At 46.0% G+C, this 12,432-nt stretch overlaps 1 protein-coding gene across 2 annotated transcripts in view; it reads right to left on the bottom strand.

The window, feature by feature from the left end:
- The window catches only part of DAB2 (DAB adaptor protein 2), an 84,030-nt gene extending 74,081 nt beyond the window's left edge, over nt 1-9,949 (bottom strand). The window contains exon 1 of one of the 2 annotated variants that reach the window (XM_040420936.1): nt 9,728-9,949. The gene's annotated coding sequence lies outside the window, so the exon portion shown is untranslated. The remainder of the gene's footprint in view (nt 1-9,727) is intronic. The other variant, XM_040420939.1, reaches the window with a different exon arrangement.
- Nucleotides 9,950-12,432: the final 2,483 nt, after the last annotated feature.

Genomic DNA, 12,432 nt, shown 5'->3' with positions numbered 1-12,432 from the left:
TACGAGGTGAGAATAAATATTCCGCTAAAAATTCTTTCCACTAAAATTCCCGTAGCCAAACGTGTCCGCCTGTAACATAAATCTGCTTAACCCTTTCAGGCATAAATTAGAAGAAAAAAAAAGTTAGCATTTTTTTTATACTTCTTTTTAGACTTCTTTTATATAATCACTCACCCCAATGTAATCCTCTCTATCTTCCCCTCTGCATTTTGCATGATACGGGTCTGAGGAGGAGTCATGTAAAGCTCTTGGTACCAAGGGCCCAACCTGCCACTCCATGCCCTTCACCCTTTCCTCCCCACCACGTAACAGTATTGCAAAAAATGGAAAAATTTGCTGCATTTTGGTCTCAAAATAGGATTTGTGTCTGCCTATTAATCATTTGAATAGAACTATAGGCTGCAATACCAGTCACAACCACTGACAAGAGAGGCGCTATTTCTGATAAAAAAACAAAAAAATAAAACAAAGACCTTGATTTATAAAAACTGGTATAAAGGAAAACTGGCTTGGTTGACCGTAGTTTCCACCTTTCATTTTTCAGAGCTCCTTTGCTATGGGCTATTAAGCCGGTTTTTATAAATCAGGGTAAGTGTTTTCTAATCTCAGAGGACTCCTTTAAGACTGTAGGGTTAATCTGAGGTTAAAGTGACGCATCCCTTTAAATATGTGAACAGGGAGCATTAGAGAGCAGAGGTTCACTCAGGATAAAACCGTCAGTAATATCTGAGAGAATTGCACAATCCGCCCGCCGCCGCTTCCCGTTATGGGTGGGAGCAGGAAATTAAAGTTCAGTTTGTTAACAGAAGGCAGCCGATGGAGCTTTCTTATGAATTTCCCGGCAGAAGGGCTGGCATTAGATTAGATGGTACGGTGCCCTCCCCATATGGTGCAGAGGGTACAAGTAACCGTAATATAAAATGCGACATACTGTATGGTACCTGAGTAATACTTCCATACAGTGCCATTATCATTTATATATGAGATAGATTAATAAGGCCTAAATAGCAGTGCCACACAATGTCTAGGTAAATATGCTGCAAGAATAGTACACTATAATGAACAGTAGTGCTACACAGTGCCTTTTATTACTACCATATACTTCAGGATTAATACACTTTACGTTGCCAAAGTAAAAGTGCCACGCGACGTCTACGTGAATGCAGCCATATGCTGCAAGAATAATATACTTTACACCAGTTTGATAAATCTCCCCCATAGTGCCTAAATAGCAGTGCCACACAGTGCCTGTTATTACCGCCACATACTGCAGGAATATTACACTAAGTAGCAGTGGTACACAATGCCATATGCCGCAAGGCTAACAATCCAGGCCAAATAGCTGGATTTGTTTCTAGTTAGCAGCCATTTCTGACTGTTAGGCCCCTTTCACACGGGCGAGTATTCCGCGCGGATGCGATGCGTGAGTTGAACGCATTGCACCCGCAATGAATCCGGACCCATTCATTTCTATGGGGCTGTGCACACGAGAGGTGATTTTCACGCATCACTTGTGCGTTGCGTGAAAATCGCAGCATGCTCCTCTTTGTGCGTTTTCACGTAACGCAGGCCCCATAGAAATGAATGGGGTTGCGTGAAAATCGCACAGCATCCGCAAGCAAGTGCGGATGCGGTGTGATTTTCAGGCACTGTTGCTAGGAGACGATCGAGATGGGGACCCGATCATTATTTTTTTCCCTTATAACATGGTTATAAGGGAAAATAATAGCATTCTGAATACAGAATGCATAGTACAATAGCGCTGGAGGGGTTAAAATAAATAAATAAATAATTTAACTCACCTTAATCCACTTGATCGCGCAGCCGGCTTCTCTTCTGTCTTCTTCTTTGCTGTGTGCAGGAAAAGGACCTGTGGTGACGTCACTCCGGTCATCACATGGTCCGTCACATGATCTTTTACCATGGTGATGGATCATGTGATGGACCATGTGATGACCGGAGTGACGTCATCAAAGGTCCTTTTCCTGCACACAGCAAAAAAGAAGACAGAAGAGATGCCGGCTGCGCGAGCAAGTGGATTAAGGTGAGTTAAATTATTTATTTATTTATTTTAACCCCTCCAGCGCTATTGTACTATGTATTCTGTATTCAGAATGCTATTATTTTCCCTTATAACCATGTTATAAGGGGAAATAATACAATCTACAGAACACCGATCCCAAGCCCGAACTTCTGTGAAGAAGTTCGGGTTTGGGTACCAAACATGCGCGATTTTTCTCACACGAGTGCAAAACGCATTACAATGTTTTGCACTTGCGCGGAAAAATCGCGCATGTTCCCGCAACGCACCCGCACCTTTTCCCGCAACGCCCGTTTGAAAGAGGCCTTATAGGTAAGGACTTCTTTTGTCTGTCTTAGTTATCTGCTTATTTTTCTTAAATCTTCATTTTCTCTTATCCTTTGGCGTTGGAACCGATTACTCAACTTAAAATGGTTTCGACATACAATGGTCGTCCTGGAACCAATGAATATTGTATCTTGAGGGGCCGCGGTATACTATGCGTTGCCTAAGTAGTGGTGCCACATACTACTAGAATAAAACACTAGACGGTGCCCAAGAAGCGATGGAACACAATGCCTACATAAATACCCCCATACGTTGCAAGAATAATACGCTATATGGTGCACAAGCAGCGATGCCACACAATGCGCGTTATTACTGCCATATAGTACACAAATAATACCAACATACAGTGGCCAATACAAGCTACATACATAAAGTGATATAATAGCACTATACTGTGTCTAAATAATACTGCCATACAATTAATATTAAACATTTTTGTCCAGGGGTTCAAGTCCCAGTAGGTCAGATTGCCGTGGCCGCTGATTGTGGGGGTCTGTAGGTTGGATGGCAGGCCATCTGTGGCATCACCTTCAGCAGGAACGGCTGATGTGGCACCCAGAAGGCCGACCCTGCTGTAAGGGGAGCAGTCCTGATACAGGGAATTGCTGCGTCCCCCAGTATAGCGGTGACTTTCAGCACGTATCAAGCTGTTTCTGAGGGTCCGGTCTCCTGCGTCGCCCTCTTATCTGCTTCCTTTCCTTATCATATTGCTGAAGTGATGGCCGCCATGACTCAATGTGCTTCCATGGCCTCCATTGTCGGTGGTGCACGGCATCCTGCTGTGTGCAAACAGCTCGAGGAGAGCTCCGACTGCGGAAACCCTTGGCCTACTGAAATATGCCATTCAGGAGGCAATGAATGGAGGAGAATGGGAAGCATATCCCATCCAACCAACGGCACCATGAAAGCAGCAGAATGCAATGGACTCTACCTCTGCCTGTGGCTCTAAGGCCTTGTTCACACTGCAGTGATTGTGAGCCAAAAATAGATCGAAAACACAGAACCGGTGCAAATCTTTCCTTTATACCGTTCCTCTGTGTAGGCTCCACTTCTGATTTTGGGTCATAATCACTGCTGGAAATCACAAAAGTGGGAATGAGGCCTTACACGCTCCATGGAGGGCCGTAATGAAGGGTGCCCGATGTGGTACTGATCAGTTAACCCTCCTCTCACTGATTATTTGGGGGCGATCAGACGCACACGACATGTTGCACTGGAATGCCATTAGCGAACACAGAGCAAAGAAGCATGCAATATGCCACCTGCGATAGTAAATACCACCGCACACTGCATAAAGTGAAACTCCGGACTGGGACATCAATGTGACCCCATAGGAACTCACATTGCGATGCGGTTTCCCAGGATCATGCAATTATCGAGGAAAATAAATCACTGTGGAGCACCAGCCTTATGATGCACAATCTGTGGGCATCTAGGACATCTAAGCACAGGGGTGCAGAGTTACTGGTCACACTTGGGCCAAAAAGCCCCCTAAATAAATACAGACCTCAGATCCCGTAAAAATGACTCAACTCCAGGCAGACTAAACCTTCAGACCTCAGACCAGACAGTGTAGAGAATGCAAACCCCAGATCAGTCTAAAATAAAGACCCCAGACCAGACAGTGTAGAGAATACAGACCCCAGATCAGACAGTGTAAAATGCAAACCCCAGATCAGTCTAAAATAAAGACCCCAGACCAGACAGTGTAGAAAATACAGACCCCAGATCAGACAGTGTAAAATACAAACCCCAGATCAGTCTAAAATAAAGACCCCAGACCAGACAGTGTAAACTACAAACCCCAGATCAGTCTAAAATAAAGACCCCAGACCAGACAGTGTAAACTACAAACCCCAGATCAGTCTAAAATAAAGACCCCAGACCAGACAGTGTAGAATACAGACCCCAGATCCGTCTAAAATAAAGACCCCAGAGCAGGTTCTCTTTAAAAACAGACCCCTGACCCTACAAAAAATGAAAATCCCACAAATAAGACCCCATATAAGAATACAGACACCAGACCCCCTAAATATATACAAACCTCAGATCCCCTAAAAAAAATGACTCCACACCAGGTATACAATACCCCCTAAAAACACATACTACCTGCCCAACCCCCTAACTACATACAGACAGACCAAAAATACAGACCCTCTTAAAATACAGATCCCAGACTCCATAAAAATAAAGACACCACACAAGAGCCACTAAGAAATACAAACCCCCTTCCCCCAACTCTCTAAATAAATATAGAGCTTAGACCAGAGAGCCCCAAAATACAGACCCAAGACTAGGTCCCATAAAAATACAGACCCCACATGAGACCCCCTAAAAAATACAGACCTTCAACTCTCTAAATAAATTAAGACCATAGACCAGACAGCCTAAAAATACAGACCCCCAATCAGATCCCATAAAATATGGATCCCCTACTTAAAAAAAGATCTTAGACCAGACTCTAAGTTCTGTTTATAGACTCCAGACACCAAACCACCTCTTAACTGGCCTTAGACCAAACATTCAGATCCTCACCTCTCCTCATTCCTATGTTACCCTCTAGACCTGGACCCCACCTCAAACAAAGCCTGGATACCACTGAGCATGAGGACATCATCTGCAGTGTCACCCAGGAACAGAGGGAAGCACAAGAATGGAAAGAGATGAATATGTGTGGCACCTAAGAGATATAGCAGGTCTTCTGAGAGTCCGGGACACCTCACGTTATTCTGGGAGTCTACTGGACATTCTGGGAGGACTGGCCTGTAGGTTATAAATGGAACACGGTAGCTGGGGACATTTTACAGATATTGCATTGGGGCACAGAAGCTCCTCTGGATGATGGATCCCACCGACTTTAAAGGGATTCTGTTGTAAATGACCAATGAGTACAGTTTGTGCCCAAGGATGAGTTTTCGCTTGACATGGAAACATGCAGAGGGCTAAGGGGTGGTTACTACATCCATTGGAGGGGAAGAAGGTCAAGCTAGTGGAGAGAATGGCTCACCTAAAACTTCTCCCTCCACCTTACTATGTATGGTGACCACATCTAATCTGAGATGTCTGCAACACATCCCCAAGTACGTTTTATGGGGCATTTACAGGGCAATAGAAAAAAATGTGACTAAACTGTGATGATCCACTCAAGACTATGGGCCAGATTTATCATGACTCTGACAGCTCACTCCACTTTCACATATGGCTAAAGTCAGTTTTAGCCAAGTCAGATTTATGATCGGCCCTTTAAGACTGTAATAAATGTGGTTTGACGGTAGCAGTTTATCCGTCAGTAAGCAGCTTTACAAAAGTCGTACATCTTTACGAAAAAGTCGCACGTTTTTATGAAAAAGTCGCATGTTCTATTAAAAAGTCTCATAAGATAAGCATGGTCCTCACTGGAGTGAAATTGGGACTTTTTTGCGACTTTTTTAAATAGTCCCAATAGTAAATCTGTCTAGAGATTCATTTACATAAGAAAACACGCCCACTTTCAGAAAACTGGCGAGCATAGTGCAGAGCAGAAAAAAGTCGCAAATTTGTGCGCAGTTTTTAGCGTTTGGGACTTTTTTGGGACTTTTTCACTCCATTATTCTGACCTGAGCTAATGATAAATCTGGCCCTATGACTACAACTACTAAGGCCATGAACAAGGTCTTTGTCTAGACCGAAACGTTGGCCAGTGGCTATAACTTCATTTGGATGGATTAAAATAAACAAGCAATTTGTATATCTAAAATCCGAGTGCCGTGGTCTCTCTCACTTTAGTTGGGATTATCTCCTCTTCTACTGGAGGTGAAAACTTGGTCAGGACTCCACCCTCTAAAGCAGGGGTACTCAACTGGCGGATTGCAGTCCAAATCCTGACCGCGGTTGCCAGCTGTCTGGACCCCTGCATGCACCCGGGTTCATCTCTCGGTGTGCCAGAGTCCAGAAGCAATGAGCACTTCCATCAATACAGATGGAAGCGCTCATTGCTGGAGCACTGGGATCTGTGGTCCTGTCACTCACCGCTCAGCTCCCCGTGCTCCTCTCCTTCTTCAGGCCGGCGGAGCTCTGAATGGTGAAGCAGCAAGACTTCTCCCCGATCCACCATTCATCCTGCAGGCACGGATCGCGCTGCCGGCCTGTGTGGGCGGAGCCTGCAGTCCGTAAATCTGCATAAGCTCTGCCCACACAGTGCTGCAGAGCGATCTGTGTCTGCAGGGGAGAGAGGACTGTGAGCTTCAGGAACGGGACAAGGTGTGTAGTTACTGTGTTGTTGTTTTTTTTTCTTAACACAGAGGAGGCACAATGGGCATTTCTACTCTGGAGGGGGCACAATGGTCATTGCAAATGTGAAGGGGGCACAATGGGCATTTCTATTCTGGAGGTGGCACAATGGACATTTCTACTCTGGAGGGGGCACAATAGGCATTGCTAATGTAAAGGGAGCACAATGGGCATTTCTGCTTTGGAGGGGGCACAATGGGCATTTTTTCTCTGGAAGGGCACAATGGGCATTTCTACTCTGGAGGGGGCATAATGGGCATTTCTACTCTGGAAGGAGTCACAATAAGCATTGCCAATGTGAAGGGGACACAATGGGCATTTCTACTCTGGAGGTGGCACAATGGGCATTGCTAATGTAAAGGGGACACAATGGGCATTTCTACTATGGAGGGGGCACAGTGGGCATTCCTACTATGGAGGATGCACCGCGCACAGAGGGCATTACTACTATGAAGGGGGCACAGAGGGCATTATTACTGTGAAGGGGGCACAGAGGGCATTACTACTATTAAAGCACAATGGGGATTTCTACTATGGAGGGGGCACAGAGGGCATTATTACTGTGAAAGGGGCACAATGGGCATTACTACTATTAAGGGGGCACAATGGGCATTATTACTGTTAAGGGGGCATAATGGACATTATAACTTTGAAGGGGGTTCAATGGGCATTACTACTGTTAAGGAGCATTATTACTGTGAAGGAGGCACAATGGGGATTATTACTATGAAGGGGGCACAAATAGGACATTACTTTTGTAAAAAGGGCACAGAGAGGTCACTACTACTGTGAGGGGGCACTTAGGGTATTCATACTCTGTGGGGAGGAACTAAGGAGGCATCGCAATGTGTCAGGGGCACTAAGGGATCACCCTGCTGTGAGGGTGCACTTAGGGGTATCATACTGTCTAAAGGGCATTAAAGGGGCATCATTATTGTAAGAGGGCACTGAAAGGACATTCTTACTGTTTGGTCGGCAGAAAGGAGATTAGGTGGGCATGGAGGTGTGGATTGTTGTAAAAAAATAAATAAATAATGCAGCGCTACACGCCAATGGTGTTGTCCCTCCTTATATATTTTTTTGTTTTGCAGCTCGGACCTTCATCCTACAGCAGACTCAGGTATGTGGACCTTTAAAAAAAGTACTTAAGCATCCCTGCTCTACAGGAACAACTTTTAGCAAATGAGGTAGCGGAAAAATGGCTCAAGGGTCATTGAAAAGGGTTTAGGCAGAACCCCTTCTGTCCTGTGTGGGGGGCCTGTTTTTATCCTTGCTATGGGGCCCTTACTTCTCTATGTACGCCACTGGCAATGGCTGAATCCAATGGAGTCTACCTACACGTATGTTTGGTAGCGGGGCAGCAGAGACCCGTTTCATCACCATATTGAGAAAAAGGGTCAAAGAACATGACTGGCGATATTTTAGGCAAGATGTTAAAATTTTGAAGGCTCTCTAAGCCACCAGCTCTCCCTTCCAACCACCTTACCTGCATACACACTGGGCATGACCTAGCATGTAGGTGTTGTCCACCGAAGGACCCAGCCCCACAAGCCCAATCCTCGTCAGTCCTACCAAAATTGACAGGCTCGTCCGACATTCATGTACTGTGTATGGCCATGATAGAGCGTTAGCCCTTCCCCCGTGAGCCACCGTTTGGTGCCTCCATACTTCACTGCAATATGGAGAGACATCTTCTAGAAGCGATGCTCCATACCAAGGCACCTTATGGAATCGGCTGCCATTTTCTTTCCGGCAATCTCCAACAGAAACAGCTCTGCATGGCTCTATATAAAATCGGGGGGCATGCAAAGTTACTGTAAGCCTTTGATGGGTGTACGGAGCTTTAGAAGGGGCTTCCTCAGAATCATTGGCCTTAGGATAGGCCATCAATATCTGAGTGGTAGGAGACTTAGATCGGAGCTGCAGGACCAGGCATGGCCACCACCATGTGTAAATAAGGCAGAGGACGCAGGGGTCCTGGAGGTCATACCTGCTAAGCATAGACCACCACAGTAGTCCTGGAGAACCACATCAGTAAAGCCAGCTGAGAGGACTTCAAAGTCCCCACTGCTGAGCACTTGGGGGGGAGGAGGACCAGGAGTGATCTGTGCCATAAGAAATGGCTGAAATCTGCTGGAAATTTTACCTGCCCGACATTACATAGTGGCAGCAATTCCCATACATGCTACATCTAATCTTACATCCGCCATACTGTGGGTAAGAAACATGGATAAGTAATAAGTGTCTGTAGAATTATTATTCTGCAGCCTGTGCAGATCATCGCCACTGCCGGGGAAGAGGACAGCATACCGTCACACTACACTGCACTGCTGCTGCAGACATTACAGCCTGGGCTGTGGTACACTATATATATATAGGAGATGAACAATTATATACAACCGTAACTAACACCGGTGAGGATTACACCAATTTATTCTGCAAGATGTAGCAGAGCCGAGCTGCAATCGCTAGTAGCTTTACCAGAATTGCACCAAAGGACAAACACATCCCCAAGCATTGACAGACTCCCATCTGCTGCATCTTCTGCACTCTATCTATCTGGCATATTTTTCTTTCAATACCTTTTTTTTTTTTGGGTTGAAACAAAGGCAGCAATGCCCAACCCCAGAAGGATGGTGCGGATCTGTGTCTGCAATCCTGTGCATAAATGAATGATACGGTCACGTCTGGCGTTCACGCTCTGCACCGCATCATTCCCTGATTTTACCTCCGAGACCTTGAACTATTGAGGAATGCTCGGATTAGCGCAGGGTGGGGGGGAAAGGGGCTTTGTGCGGACGTCCTGCCGGGGGGCGACTATTTTGGAATCGAGGATTCGGATGGAGGTATCGGGGAAGGGGGATAGAGGGGAGGTGGCTGGAAAAAAATCACTGCGCTCCCTGCTCCGCTCAAGCCTCATCCGTATGGATAGGCGTCATCATATAGATAGCGGCGACCTATTCCGCAGAGGGGGACGCGCACATAATAGGACGGCGTCCGCATCCATCCGAATAGAACCTGGGCACCCATTGCAGCTGTAGCTTGGGTGGCATTTTGTAGCATGGCGCCTATGTATAGCCGTGTACTCACCAGTCACTGCAGCCACTGGGAGCTCTGGAAATGTTGTCCTCTGCTGGGGTCTGGGGCTGTCAGTAGTGTGAAGCCTTGCAGCTCCCAGTCCTCCTCCTCCTCCTCCTCCTCCTGCGTAGAGCAGCTCAGCCACTCACAGCCCCTTGGATACTGTATGCTTCTAATCAGATGCTGGCAGCCCACTAAAGCCCAGGAATGTGCTAGGGATGTTACTGCTGCTCAGCCCGGCTACTCCTCCACTTTTAACTATTCATAGGCTGCAGCCCATGGAAAGTGCAGACATGTGGCTGGATGGGAGGACCAGGCTGCATCCTGAGCAAGGAAAGGGTTCAGGGAGGTGCTGCTTTTTCTTGCATTGGGATGTGTCACACAATGTATATGGCTCTTTTGGGAGGCGCAGGGTGCCACAATGTTACTCCTGTGTTGCCTTGTCAGCATCATTGTGAAACATTTAGAAACATTTTGCAAGATAAACATATAATTACCTCTAAATAAATAAATAAAGGAATACAAACAGACGGTAGACTGATTCCTGGGAAAGCTGGGGGACAATCATTGTGAGCTCTGATAAGGGTTGTCCCCCAGATTTTTTTTTTATGGATTATGGAGGAAACACCTTTCAACAGAGCTTCAGGATAATATGATAGGGGTTTACGTCTCTAGACCCCCCCCCCCCCTCCGCTAGTGAAATCCCTCAGTTATTCCCATTATATTGCCAGGACATGCTGTTACTTTGTGATGGGTCCAACCTCTGATTTAAGGCTGTGTCCTCTCCCTGTACAGTGCCATCCTGGCTTCATTGACTTGACTTAAAACTGTGTCCCCCAATTACAAAATGATGTAATATCCTAATGATATGACATCACTTTATTCAATGGGAATGGTCCTTTGGAAAAGTAGTGTGACAACTAGGGAGGAGCAAACTTGTGTTTTCAAGTTCGGCGTACAAGTTATGTTCATGTTATCTAAGAATTCCCTTATGGATTACGCTATAAGTTATATGGTCCGCGGTAGCTGAATCCATAACGGAATTCTTAGATGACCTGAACCCGAACTTTGTACGCCGAACTTGAAAGTTCGCTCAGCACTAGTGACAACCAATATGGCTGCTTTTATGGCTCCCGTAGGGGTTGTCAGCTTGTTTTCCCAGACTCCTTTCCATAGGTCTTATTGAGGCTCGTAAAAGGGGGTTCACAGCTCTGGACTCCCCTTTATTAGTCAGAAGAAGGAACCTACTGTAGTTGCTCTGTGAGTACTTACCTGCCACTACCCGCTGCAATGACAGCTAATGGCAGCGGCTCTGACAGCAGGACCTACCACTCATCATCAAGGGATCCCTAAAGTGGACAACCCCTTTAAAGCTAGTTTCACACTAGGGGCAGGGGAGTCCGGCAGGTGAATGCATGCAGTACTTTTAGTCCGGCTGCCTCTTGCAGTGCGCTGCCGCCGGAACTCCGCCCCCATTATAGTCAGTGGGGACGGAGCGGTAGTCCGGGGGCACATGTGAACTAGCAGCATGACGGATCCGACAGGCTGTTCACCCGCCGGAGTCCCCTGCTGCTAGTGTGAAAGTATCCTAAGAAAGTGACAATAAAGGACATTCCTTGACCTTTATTAACATGATATTTTTTTTTTTTGCTTGAATTGGAAATATTCTTTAAAAAAAAAACTAAACCTGCCAAAAACAATGTCACATCAGCCCATAAGGGGCTACAGTCTAATCGCCCAATCAGGATCATTTTATAGAAAGTCAATGATGAGCAAAAACAGCACCGCACCTGTCCAAAAACAGCACCGCACCTGTCCAAAAACAGCACCGCACCTGTCCATGGTTCGTGCCTGGTATTGCTGCTCAGCTCTATAGATGTAAGGCCTCATGCACATGAACGTATTTTCTTTCCGTGTCCGTTCTGGTTTTTTTGCGGACCGTATGCGGAACCTTTCATTTCAATAGGTCTGCAAAAAAAAAAAAGGAAGTTACTCCGTGTGCATTCCGTTTCCATATGTCCGTATTTCGATTCCGCAAAAAAATTGAACATGTCCTATTATTGTCCGCATTACAGACAAAGATAGGACTGTTCTATGAGGGGTCAGCTGTTCCGTTTCGCAAAATACGGAATGCACGCGTATGTCATCCGTATTTTTCATGGATCGCAAAATACATACGGTCGTGTGCATGAGGCCTAAGGTAGAACTGCAATACCACGCACAGCCTGTGGACATTTTCGGCGCTGTTTTTGCAGGAAAGCTAAATTTTTCTAATCCTGGAAGACCCACTAAGGCCCCTTGCAGACGAACGTGTCCGGATTAGGTCCGGATGCGTTCAGTGAAAACTGCGCGATTTCGCAAGCAAGTACATTCAGTTTTGTTTGCGATCGCGTTAAGTTGTTCCGTTTTTATCGCGAGGGTGCAATGCGATTTAATGCGTTTTGCACGCGCGAGATAAAAAACGGAATGTTTACAAACGACATCTCTTAGCAACCATCCGTGAAAAACGCATCGCATGGATGCGATTTTCATGTGGCTCCATTTACTTCTATTGCGTGAAAAATCGCAGAATATAGAACATGCTGCGATTTTCACGCAACGCACAAGTGATGCCTGAAAACCAACGCTCATGTGCACAGACCCATTGAAATTAATGGGTCCGGATTCCGTGCGGGCGCAATGCGTTCGCGTCACGCATTGCACCCGCGTGGAATAAT

This window comes from Bufo bufo, chromosome 2 (assembly GCF_905171765.1).
Source record: "Bufo bufo chromosome 2, aBufBuf1.1, whole genome shotgun sequence".
Classification (NCBI taxonomy): domain Eukaryota; kingdom Metazoa; phylum Chordata; class Amphibia; order Anura; family Bufonidae; genus Bufo; species Bufo bufo.
Note: the sequence above shows the minus strand (reverse complement) of the source record. Positions and strands in the feature narration are given on the sequence as shown.